We start from the raw sequence: 13,078 nt of genomic DNA on the forward strand, positions 1-13,078 counted from the left end.
GAAACATTTCTAAAAAACTGTTTTCTCTTTGTCATTAAAGGGTATTGTGTATAGATTGCTGAGGATTTAAAAAATATTTTTGATCCATTTTAGAATAAGGCTGTAATGTATCAAAATGTGGAAAAAGTCTAGGGATCCATAGAAGAGAGCATTCCAATTAGACCAGACTATGGGCCATAGTTATGCCTTTTATGCCAACATTGTCACGCCTTGGTCATTGTATCTTGTGTTTTTGTTATATGTTTGGGTAGGCCAGGGTGTGACATGGGTTTATATGTTGTATTTCGTATTGGGGTTTGTATTAATTGGGAGTGTGTATTAGTAGGGGTGTGTCTAGTTAGGCTTGGCTGCCTGAGGCGATTCCTAATTGGAGTCAGCTGATTCTCGTTGTCTCGGATTGGGAACCGTATTTAGGCAGCCTGAGTGTGCATTGTATTTCGTGGGTGATTGTACCTGTCTTTGTGTTAGTCACCAGATAGGCTGTAATTAGTTTCACTCGTTTGTTGTTTTCGTATTTTCAGTTATTTCATGTACCGTATTTTCTTCATTAAAAGTCATGAGTAACCTACACGCTGCATTTCGGTCTGACTCTCTCCAAACAACAGACGAAGTTCATTACAGAATCACCCACCACCATTCACAGACCGAGCAGCGTGTGAACTGGCAGGAGCTAAAGGAGGACGATATGGACGGCAGAAGCAGGGATTATACGACGTGGGAAGAAATCGACAGGTGGGCGGCCGACCCAGAGCGAGTGCAGGAGCCCGCCTGGGATTCACTACAGCAATGCGAAGAGGGCTATACACGTATGGAATCGAGAAGGAAAGCATTGCTATACAGAGCGAAAACCGAAGGTAAAGGGGGAAAGCGCAGAGAGAGAGTGGCTGAGTCAGAGAATAGACCTGAGCCTACTCTCCCTGTTAATCGTGAAGAGCAGTTGCAATGGGAGAGACTGCATCATTTGGAGATTTGGACATGGGAGGAGGAATTAGACGGTCAAGGACCCTGGGAGCAGCCGGGAGAATATCGCCGTCCCAAGGAGGAAATAGAGGCAGCTAAAGCGGAGAGGCGCATGTATGAGGAGGCAGCACGGCGACGCGGTTGGAAACCGGAATGTCACCCCCCAAAAAATATTGGGGGGGGCTAAAAGGGAGAATAGTTATGCCAGGTAGGAAACCTGCGCATACTCCCTGTGCTCACCGTTGGGCTAGAGAGACCGGGCAGGCACCGTGTTATGCTATGGAGCGCACGGTGTTTCCAGTGCGGGTGCAGAGCCAGCTGCGACTCATACCAGCCCTTCCTATTGGCCGGGCTAGAGTGGGCATCGAGCCAGGTAAGCTTGGGCAGGCTCGGTGCTCAAGAGCTCCAGTGCACCTGCACGGTCCGGTCTATCCAGAGCCACCTCTACACACCAGTCCTCCGGTAGCAGCTCCCCGCACCAGGCTTCCTGTGCGTGTCCTCGCGCCAGTACCACCAGTCCCAGCACCACGCACCAGGCCTCCAGTGCGCCTTGCCTGTTCAGCGCAGCCAGAGCCTTTCTCCTCTCCTGCGCTGCCGGAGTCTCCTGTCTGCCCAGTGCCGCCAGTCAGCCCAGCGTCACCAGTCTGCCAGGATCTACCAGAAGTGCCAGTCTGCCAGGATCCGCCAGAAGTGCCAGTCTGCCAAGATCTTCTAGATCGGCCAGACAACCTTAATCATCCAGGTCCACCAGCCAGCCAGGATTTACCGGAGCCTACTACCTGCCTGAGCTTCCTCTCAGTACTGAGCTTCCTCTCAGTACCGGGCTTCCCCTCAGTACCGGGCTTCCCCTCGGTCCCGGGCTGCCCCTCTGTCCCGGGCTGCCCCTCTGTCCCGGGCTGCCCCTCTGTCCCGGGCTGCCCCTCTGTCCCGGGCTGCTCCTCTGTCCCGGGCTGCCCCTCTGTCCCGAGCTGCCCCGCTGTCTTGAGATGCCCCTCTATCCTGAGTTGGCCCTCTATCCTGAGTTGCCCCTCTGTCCCGAGCTGCCCCTCTGTCCCGAGCTGCCCCTCTGTCCCGAGCTGCCCCTCTGTCCCGAGCTGCCCCTCGGTCCCGAGCTGCCCCTCGGTCCCGAGCTGCCCCTCAGTTATGTGGGGATGAGGGTGAGGACTATTAGGCCATGGTCGGCGGAGAAGGTGGATTATCCTAGGACGCGAAGGGGAGGAACTAGGACATTTATGGAGTGGGGTCCACGTCCCGAGCCAGAACCGCCACCATGGACAGACGCCCACCCGGACCCTCCCTGTGCTCTTGAGGTGCGTCCCGGAGTCCGCACCTTAGAGGGAGGGGGTTCTGTCACGCCTTGGTCATTGTATCTTGTGTTTTTGTTATATGTTTGGGTAGGCCAGGGTGTGACATGGGTTTATATGTTGTATTTCGTATTGGGGTTTGTATTAATTGGGAGTGTGTATTAGTAGGGGTGTGTCTAGTTAGGCTTGGCTGCCTGAGGCGATTCCTAATTGGAGTCAGCTGATTCTCGTTGTCTCGGATTGGGAACCGTATTTAGGCAGCCTGAGTGCGCGTTGTATTTCGTGGGTGATTGTACCTGTCTTTGTGTTAGTCACCAGATAGGCTGTAATTAGTTTCACTCGTTTGTTGTTTTCGTATTTTCAGTTATTTCATGTACCGTATTTTCTTCATTAAAAGTCATGAGTAACCTACACGCTGCATTTCGGTCTGACTCTCTCCAAACAACAGACGAAGTTCATTACAAACATTCTATTGATTGGAAACTAGATGATTTGTATTTAATTGAACAATTAATTTATGTTAAATCCTAAAGTACACATTCATTTTCAAAACTAGAGTAGACATCTTCAAACAAAAAAATGAAGGCGATCTATGAGTTTAAAGCAGGAGCTATGACAGAAGCTCAAGTATCACTGTAAATAGAGCATACAGCTAAGATACAACCCTCTGCAATAAGCTGTTAAAGGAAAGATTCACCCATATTGAATGTTATATTGTTTTTGTGCATCTCTGAGAGATGTTATATTGATTCCCTGGGTCATTTCATGTTTCATGTGTATCCGAACTATTGCTGTTCAAGCAGGCAGAAATTTGGCCGGCATGACGCAGCATTGCGATAAAGCAGCTCTCAATACACTGGAAGTTAATAGGAAAACAACTTTTCGATTGCGAAATTGTATAACATACATGTAGATTTCAATATTGATCATATTTTTGCGATATTCCTGTGTGTAATTTAACAGAATGTCCACCACATTTATCCTATTTGTCTGCCTCTTTAGTCCAGGGTGCATTGCATGGTGCCGTTGCATGGCCATTACGAATGTCACACTCTGAGGCACATCGATCTGCAGGTTGAACATGGTGAGATTCCAGACTAAATTGATTGTGCAGTTTGTTCAGGCAATAATATAGCTAACTAGCTACTTCACATGCTGATATTGTGTGTACCTACTGTACATTTGCTAGCTAGCTACCTAGCCAGCCAGCCAGCCCCCATAGAGACAATGGTAGTGGGTTTTGTAGTTGACTTGAGCAGCAACAGATTTTCACATGGTGCTACCAACCTTACCAACGACAAAATGAAACGTTTGTTCACAAAAAATTGTGTTCTCACATATGAGTGTTATTTAACACTGTAAATTATAAGAATTAGTGGTTTTCAGTGGATTTTTTTATTTAAAGAGAAACTCCCAGACTATTTCCAACAAATAAACAAAGGAGCGCAAGGTTAACAACAAACAATTAATTCATTGGCAAAAAAAATGTCACGCGTGAAATAGGAAGTTTGGAGCGATCTGAAATCCTGGAACATTCATTAGTTCATTCATCCTGCGCATAATAACAAAATTAGGCATGAATCTTACAAACCTAATTAAGACTCCTCTCGGAAGGAATATTAACAAATTAGCACCTCCGCTGAGCAGTCGCCCACGACAACGCCAATAGATCCCTGGCATAGTAACCGAGACTCTTTGGGTGGATATGGTTCGATTTGGGAGCAACCCAGACATGCGCAATACTGTGCCCCCTGTCTGAGTTTGGCTAGTTTCTATTTTCACATTAATAATGCTCTTGATATACTTTTACATGGAAGGCTGAATAAATATAAAATACTTTTTTCATATTTTTTGTCAGAAACAACAACATGTCGATGGATACAAATGATAATATGCTGCCCACACCGCTCGTGTTGCATTGCAAAATAAATGTACACATATATGTTATTCAATCATTGCACCCACAATGCTTGCGTGCGTCAATGAGCGTCTGCGCAGCCAGGCACTAGAATATAACTTGGTTCTAGTTGTGATGCTTGACATGCTGTAAGTCCTGCCTCTCCCATCTCCTCATTGGTTTTTAGGAGCATATACCCAACGTGGATGATTGAAAGATGAACTGAGGTCCACACTCCAGCCCAGTTGGTGGTGGTAATATGCACCTTAACGTTGGTTGCCAACCGCCATATAAAGTCCAAAAAAGAAGCATGAAGGAGGAGAGATTATTAGAAACTAACTCGGTTTACCATTTTATCTGTGGATTAATTGTCGGAGTAGAAGAGTATGTGCATTTCAGGTAAAGTAACAACTCAATGTTTATATTCCAGGACAAGTTCGCTAGCAACAGCAAGCTAGCTAGTTAAATAGCCATAAATGTTTAATGCTTTTTGACATGTCTCCAAATTAATATAGTTGGTTCAGAGTTGTTTTTGATATTTCAACCTGCGTGTCCTGATCGCGTCTGGTGTGGGTAGACAAAATCCCCGCGGACACGCGCGGTCTGGTCAGCATGTAAGCGTCTCCAATTTTTTGGTCTTCCTCATACTGAAAATAAAAGCAACCTTGAGCCATCCTGATAGGGACTGGGACACAATAGGATTCCTTAATGTCTTAATGTACTGGCAGACTCTTTGTACAGTCAATCAAAACAGGCTCCACTAAGACAATTGGATATGACCTGACTAGGAGGCATTTAGCACACATTTCCTTTTAGGCATTCTTTCTTTCATTTCCTTTTCTATCGCTCTGTCACTCCTACCTCTCAAATTCTCCCTCCCCCTTTAGTTATTCATTCTCTCTTTCTCCCTCTCTCCATCTGAATCGTTCTCTCTTTCTATCTGAATCGTTGTCTCTCTCTTTTTCCCTCTCTCCATCTGAATCGTTCTCTATTTCTCTGTTGGATCTATTAATATCACACTACAAAAGAATACAGCCGAGCGCCCTGCAGCCTGGCAGCATGTGACAAGATGTTCCACTGTGACAAACAGATGGCCCACTCAAGTCTTGGCGCTGACCGCTCAATTAGCCATTAACGAGCTGACTGCCTCGTTAGCTCTCTCTAACGAACATGGTTCCTGTGTGCTGAGTGACAAAAGATCTGCTTGGCCTGGTCTTGGTCAACTCTGTGTCATAGCTCTTGTAAATGTGACCCCTCGCAAAATGGAACCAGCTAGAATTAAAGTTGTTGTGTCACCTTTTGAAAAACCTAACCTGTTGAACATAGGCTGTTGTGTGCACATTTATATATTTATAAAAAACATTTTTACATTTTTAAATTTCACCTTCAGGTAAGCTAGCTAAGAACAAGTTCTCCTTTACAACTGCGACCTGGCCAAGATAAAGCAAAGCAGTGCGACACAAACAACAACACAGAGTTACACATGGAATAAACAAGCATACAGTCAATAACACAACAGAAAAAAAGAATGTCTATATACAGTGTGTGCAAATGGAGTGAGGAGGTAGGCAATAAATAGGCCATAGTAGCGAAATAATAACAATTTAGCAGATTAACACGAGTGATAAATGAGCAGATGATCATGTGCAGGTAGAGACACTGGTGTGCATAAGAGTAGAAAAGTAAATAAAAACAATATGGGGATGAGGTAGGTAGATTGAGTGGGCTATTTACAGATGGACTATGTACAGCTGCAGCAATCGGTTAGCTGCTCAGATAGCTGATGTTTAAAGTTAGTGAGGGCAATAGAAGTCTACAGCTTCAGCGATTTTTGCAATTCGTTCCAGTCACTGGCAGCAGAGAACTGGAAGGAAACGCGGCCACGACATTATTGATATATACAGAGAAAATAGTCGGCCCGACAATTTAACCCAGTGGTACCCCCATAGAGACTGCCAGAGGTCCGGAACACAGGCCCTACGATTTGACACACAGAACTATGTCTGCAAAGTAGTAGGTGAACCAGTTGAGGCAGTCATTTGAGAAACTTAGGCTATTGGGTCTGCCGATAAGAATATGGTGATTGACAGAGTCGAAAGCCTTGGCCATGTCGATGAAGACACCCGTGACCAGCTCGGAAATCGGATTGCACAGCGGAGAAGGTTTTGTGGGATTCGAACTTGGCTTTCGAATCAAAATTGCAGAAACAAATAGGAAGGAGGGAGATGTTGATAAAAAAAGTTTTACTTTAAAATGTACATTTTATTTGCTTTAGATTAGAACAACCATGTACACCATTTTAAACAAGAGTCCATGATGTTGGTGTATTACTTTCCGTCAAAATCAAATTATTCAATAAATGTATGTAATCTTTTTTTTAAAACACTGCTTCATGTCACTAGATGATGAACGGCTCATTTACATTATAATATAATAATAATATATGCCATTTAGCAGACGCTTTTATCCAAAGCGACTTACAGTCATGTGTGCATACATTCTACGTATTATGACAGCTACAGTTGACTTACAGCGCCCTCAGAAAGTGTTCACACCCCTTGACCTTTTCCCAAAATAATTGCATTACTGCCTGAATTTAAAAAAAATATCAATTTTGTCACTGGACTTCTCACAATACCCCATAATGTCAAAGTCTAATTATATTTTCCAATTTTCTTTATAAATTCATAAAAAATGAAAAGCTGAAATGTCTGGAGTCAATAAGTATTCAACCCCTTTGTTATGGGAAGCCTAAATACATTAGATGAAAATAGAAAAAAAACACACACCCATTGAATATCCCTTTGAGCATAGTGAAGTTATTAATTACACTTTTGATGGTGTATCAATACACCAAGTCACTACAAAAATACAGGCATCCTCAGTTGCCAGAGAGGAAGGAAACCCCTCTGGGATTTCACCATGAAGCCAATAGTGACTTAGCCTGTACATAATAGATCCTGTTAGCAACAAGGCTCTAAAGTAATACTGAAAAAAGTGGCAACGCAATTCACTTTTTGTCCTGAATACAAAGAAAGTGTATTGTCCGGCAAATCCAATAGTGGTGGCTGCATCATGTTATGGGTATGCTCATAATCATTAAGGACTGAGGAGTTTTTCAGGATAAAAATGTAAAGGAATGGAGCTAAGGACAGGCAAAATCCTAGAGAAAAACCTGGTTCAGTCTGCTTTCTACCAGACTCTGGGAGATGAATTCACCTTTCAGCGGGACAATAACCTAAAACACAAAGACAAATCTACACTAGCGTTGCTTACCAAGAAGACAGTGAATGTTCCTGAGTGTCTGAGTTACAATTTTGACTTAAAGGAAAGGGTCACCCATTTTGAATGTTATATTGTTCTTGTGCATCTCTGAGTGATGTTCTATCGATTCCCTGGGTCATTTAATGTTTTCAGGAGTATCTGACTTATTGCCATTTAAGCAGTCAGAAATCTGGACGGTAAAGTCACTCTCACTACACAGGAAGATAATAGGAAAATTAAAATTAGATCACGAAACGATATATCATACATATCAGACTTCAATACTGGCCGATGAACAGAGCTCCAGAGTTCCTCTACGGAGATGGGAGAACCTTCCAGAACGACAACCATCTCTGCAGCACTCTACCAATCAAGTCTTTATGGTAAAGTGGCCAGACAGAAGCCACTCCTCAGTAAAAGGTACATGACAGCCCACTTGGAATTTGCCAAAAGGCACCTAAAGGACTTTCAAACCATGACAAACAAAATTCTCTCGTCTGATAAAAAACCAAGATTTAACGATTTGGCCTGGGGCGAAGGTTCACCTTCCAACAAGGACAAGGACAACAACCCTACATTGCTAGTTGTAAAATTGCCTAAGCAAAATGCATTAACTATCTACGTTACATGTTAAAACTGTCTTTGGTATTATTGTGATAGCTACATTGGCTAGCCAGCCCATAGAGAGAGCATTGCATTGTGGATTTTGATGTTGACTTGAGCTGCAACAGATTTCTACAATGATTTTCCATGTTGCTACCAACCTTATTATAATGCAAAAATGAAACATAGGTTCTCAAAAAATATTGTTCTCAAATATTAGTGTTAGTTAACACTGTAAATTAAAGGAATTTGTGGTTTTGGCTCGATTTTCCCATTAAATCTGATTGGAAAACTATGTCAAGACTTAAATGGTTGTCTAGCAATGATCCTCAACCAATTTGACAGATCTTGAAACCTTTTGAAAATGATAAATGGGCAAATATGGTAAAGTCCAGGTGTTCAAAGCTCAAAGAGACTTACCCAGACAGACTCACAGCTATAATCAATGCCAAAGGTGAATCTAACATGTAATATTATTGACTCAGGGGTGTGAATACATTTGCTAAAATGTCTAAACACATCTTTTCACTTTGTAATTATGGGGTATTGTGTGTAGATGGGTGAGGGAAAAATACGATTTAATCCAATTGGAATTCAGGCTGTAACATGACAAAATGTGTAATAAGACATACTTTCTGAAGGCACAATATGCTCTGTCAAACAGAGGTTTTGACAGAGCAAATTGTTTTCTGAGCATTGTTCTCAAGGCCTCATTCAAGTGTATTCAGCTTCATGTGACTAGCGCAAAGCAATTAAGAGCTATTCATCAGCTGTGATATTTCTAATTAAAATGATCTTAATTGCTTTGCTAGGGCTAAGGAGGAAGTGTGTCGTGGTGAGGAGGGTGTGTGTGTGAGTGTGTGTGTGTGTGGGCGTGTGTGTGTCTGAATAATAATTCCGTTTCAGCATGACTGGCCATTCCACCTACTAGTTTGGCAACACATTCACACTGATGAGGAAGAATCTTAGTATGTGTGCATTAGAGAGTCTTCATGCGTGTGTGTGTGTGTGTGTGTGTGTGTGTGTGTGTGGGGGGGGGGGGGGGGGGGATGTCACAAGCCTCAAACTTAACCTTTTTAACATGACTCACTTTTCAAGAGTGTCCTTTACATGTGTACAAACACGAAGACAAGAAAATATGTCCTAAATATACAGTACCAGTCAAAAGTTTGGACACACCTACTCATTCAAGGGTTTTTCTTTATTTTTACTGTTTTATACATTGTAGAACAATAACGAAGACATCAACACAATTAAATAACACATGGAATCAAGTAGTAGCCAAAGAATTGTTAAACAAATCAAAACATATTTTATATTTGAGATTCGTCAAAGGAGCCACCCTTTGCATTGATGACAGCTTTGCACACTCTTGGCATTCTCTCAACTAGCTTCACCTGGAATACTTTTCCAACAGTCTTGAAGGAGTTCCCATATATGCTGAGCAATTGTTGGCTGCTTTTTCTTCACTCACACACACTGCAGTCAATCTCATCCCAAACCTTCTCAACTGGCTTGAGGTCTGGTGACTGTAGAGGCTAGGGTCTCCTTCTTGGTAAAATAGCCCTTACACAGCCTTGAGGTGTGTTGGGTCATTGTCCTGTTGAAAAACAAATTATAATCCTACTAAGCGCAAACCAGATGGGATGGTGTATCGCTGCAGAATGCTGTGGTAGCCATGCTGGTTAAGTGTGCCTTGAAAACTAAATAAATCACAGACAGTGTCACCAGCAACACACCCCCACACCATCACACCTCCTCCTCATTGCTTCACAGTTAGAACCACACATGCGGAAATAATCCGTTCACTTACTCTGTGTCTCATAAAGACACGTCGGTTGGAACCAAAAATCTCAAATTTAGACTCATCAGACTAAGCTAGTCTTTTCTTTTTATTGGTGTCCATTAGTAGTGGTTTCTTTGCCACAATTCGACCATGAAGGCCTGATTCACGTAGTCTCCTCTGAACAGTAAATGTTGAGATTTGTCTGTTACTTAAACTCTATGAAGCATTTATTTGGTCTGCAGCAGAGGCAATTCTGATTCTTTCATTCCTGTGGCGGTCCTCATGAGAGCCAGTTTCATCATAGCGCCTGATGGTTTTGCCACTGCACTTGAAGAAACTTTCAAAGTATTTGAAATGTTCCGTATTGACTGCCCTTCATGTCTTAAAGTAATGATTGACTGTTGTTTCTCTTTGCTTATTTGAGCTTTTCTTGCCATAATACGGACTTGGTCTTTTACCAAATAGGGCAATCTTCTGTATAACCCCCCTACCTTGTCACAACACAACTGATTGGCTCAAACGCATTTAGAAGGAAAGAAATTCCACAAATGAACTTTGAACAAGGCACACCTGTTAATTGAAATGTTTCCAGGTGACTACCTCATGAAGATGATTCAGAGAATGCCAAGAATGTGCAAAGGTGTTATCAAAGCAAAGGGTGGCTACTTTGAAGAACCTGAAATATATTTTGATTTGTTTAACACCTTTTTGGTTACTACATGATTCCATATGGGTTATTTTGTCATTTTGATGTCTTCACCATTATTCTACAATGAAAGAAAATTGTAAAAATAAAAACCCTGGAATGAGTAGGTGTGTCCAAACATCTGACTGGTACTGTATTTTTTCACATAATATCCAGTTTAGTTGTAAGTATATGATCCCATGTTAACTTCACTAGGGTAGGGGGCAGCATTCGGAATTTTGGATGAAAAGCGTGCCCAAATTAAACTGCCTGCTACCCCCATAAGCTAGGATATGCATATAATTAGTAGATTTGGATAGAAAATACTCTATAAAGTTTACAAAACTGTTAAACTAATGTCTGTGAGTATAACAGAACTGATATGGCAGGCGAAAACCAGAGGAAAAACCAACCAGGAAGTACTATTATTTTGAAAAGCTGTTTTTCCATTGAAAGCCTATCCACCATACAAAGACTTAGGACCCAGTTTACGAGCTCTGTGGCTTCCTCTACATGTGGCCAGTCTTTAGGCATTGTTTCAGGCTTTTACTCTGAAAAATGAGGGTGATACACTGCTTTCAATGAGAGGACAGTGGAAATGTCCATCCATGAACCAAGCACGTGATTGAGAGTGGGCATTTCTTGTTTACCTTTTCCATTGACGAAGCTTTAAATATTATTTATAATTTATGACAAAAACAACCTGAGGATTGAATTTAACCTGTTATGCTTACCTCCTACTTTTTCAAACATTCTGTAAAAAATCTTGCAACATTTCAGCGCCCTGCTACTCATGCCAGGAATATAGTATATGCATATGATTAGTATGTGTGGATAGAAAACACTCAGACGTTTATAAAACTGGTTAAATCACGGCTGTGGCTTTAACATAACGTGCGTTTCATTGAAAAGTGCAGGAAAATCTGATCACTGAAAGTGGAAAAATATATCCATCCGCCGCTTCAACCCATTGTTATGGGCGAAAGACATTAAATATGGCTGAGGTTGCAGTACCTACAGCTTCCACACGATGTCAACAGTCTTGTCATTTGCCTAGGATTTGTTTCTTGGTCAAACGAACAAGAGACAGCCCATTTCTTCCGGTCTCCAACCGGATATTTTGTTTGAGAAATAGACGGACAGTATTTCAAGATGGATCCCTATAGAAAACACTACGTCTCATGATTAATTTGATCGCTTATTAACGTTTACTAATACCCAAAGTTGCATTACAAAAGTATTTCGAAGTGTTTTGTGAAAGTTTATCGTCGACTTTTTGAATTTTAAAAAATGACGTTACGTTATGAAACGTTATTTTTTTCCATTTATCACACAGTCTACATAGAACGATATCTAGGCTATATATGTACCGATTTAATCGAAAAAAAGACCCAATAGTAATTATGGGACATCTATGAGTGCCAACAAAGAAGATGGTCAAAGGTAATGAATGTTTTATATTTTATTGTGCGGTTTGTGTAGCGCCGAATATGCTAATTATTTTGTTTACGTCCCCTGCGGGTCTTTTGTGGTGTTACATGCTATCAGATAATAGCTTCTCATGCTTTCGCCGAAAAGCATTTTAAAAATCTGACTTGTTGCCTGGATTCACAACGAGTGTAGCTTTAATTCAATACCCTGCATGTGTATTTTAATGAACGTTTAAGTTTTAACTAATACTATTAGCATTTAGCGTAGCGCATTTGCATTTCCACAGCTCTAGATGGGACGCCTGCGTGCCAGGTAGAAGCAAGAGGTTAAACATCGTTTGACATGTTTCTACTATCTTTTATTGTACTTTTTTTACTTTTTGTCTTGGTTTTGAGAGTGTGCATTGTGCCTTTGGATTTCTGAACAAAACACACCAACAAAATGGAGGTATTTGGACAAAGATTAACTTTATCGAACAAAACAGGGAGACCTGGAAGTGCCACCAGATGAAGATCATCAAAGGTAAGTGATTCATTTTAATGCTATTTCTGACTTTTGTAACACTCTCCTTGGTTAGAAAATGGCTGTATGGGTTTCTGTGGCTAGGAGCTGACCTAACATAATCGCATAGTGTGCTTTCGCTGTAAAGCCTTTTTGAAATCTGACACAGCGGTTGCATTAAGGAGAAGTTTATCTGCATTTGTATGTTTAACATTTGCATCTTTTATCAATGTTTATGATGAGTATTTCTGTTATTTGATGTGGCTCTCTGCACTTTCACCGGATGTTTGTTTGAGACAATGCTCAACTCAATCTCAATAGCAGTATATAAAGGGATTGGATCTGATTTTGAATCTGAAAGATGGCCTATTACACATTTCACATTCAAAATCTGCATATAGCTGAATTCCTGAAATTGAAAGGGAATTGACCACTATATGAATTGCACATATGGCCAAGTACACCCCCCCCCCCCACACCCCTTCTATGTGCCATGCATGACTTTTGGCTTCCTCTCCACTGAATAGGCCCAGCAGTTGTCTGTGGGTCATGTTTCTATTTGGGAAGTATTGATTAGCACCGTTTATCCCCCTTCATTGAGTGTGAGAGTTCACAAACCCCTGAGGCATGAGATTCTTGCTGCACGC

General features: G+C 41.9%; 1 protein-coding gene across 1 annotated transcript in view; it reads right to left on the reverse strand.

Annotated features, from left to right (window-relative positions):
• Positions 1-13,078, reverse strand: part of LOC124039020 (calcium-dependent secretion activator 2-like) — a 247,437-nt gene that overhangs the window by 86,617 nt on the left and 147,742 nt on the right. The window lies entirely within an intron of this gene.

This window comes from Oncorhynchus gorbuscha, linkage group LG01 (assembly GCF_021184085.1).
Source record: "Oncorhynchus gorbuscha isolate QuinsamMale2020 ecotype Even-year linkage group LG01, OgorEven_v1.0, whole genome shotgun sequence".
Taxonomy (NCBI): domain Eukaryota; kingdom Metazoa; phylum Chordata; class Actinopteri; order Salmoniformes; family Salmonidae; genus Oncorhynchus; species Oncorhynchus gorbuscha.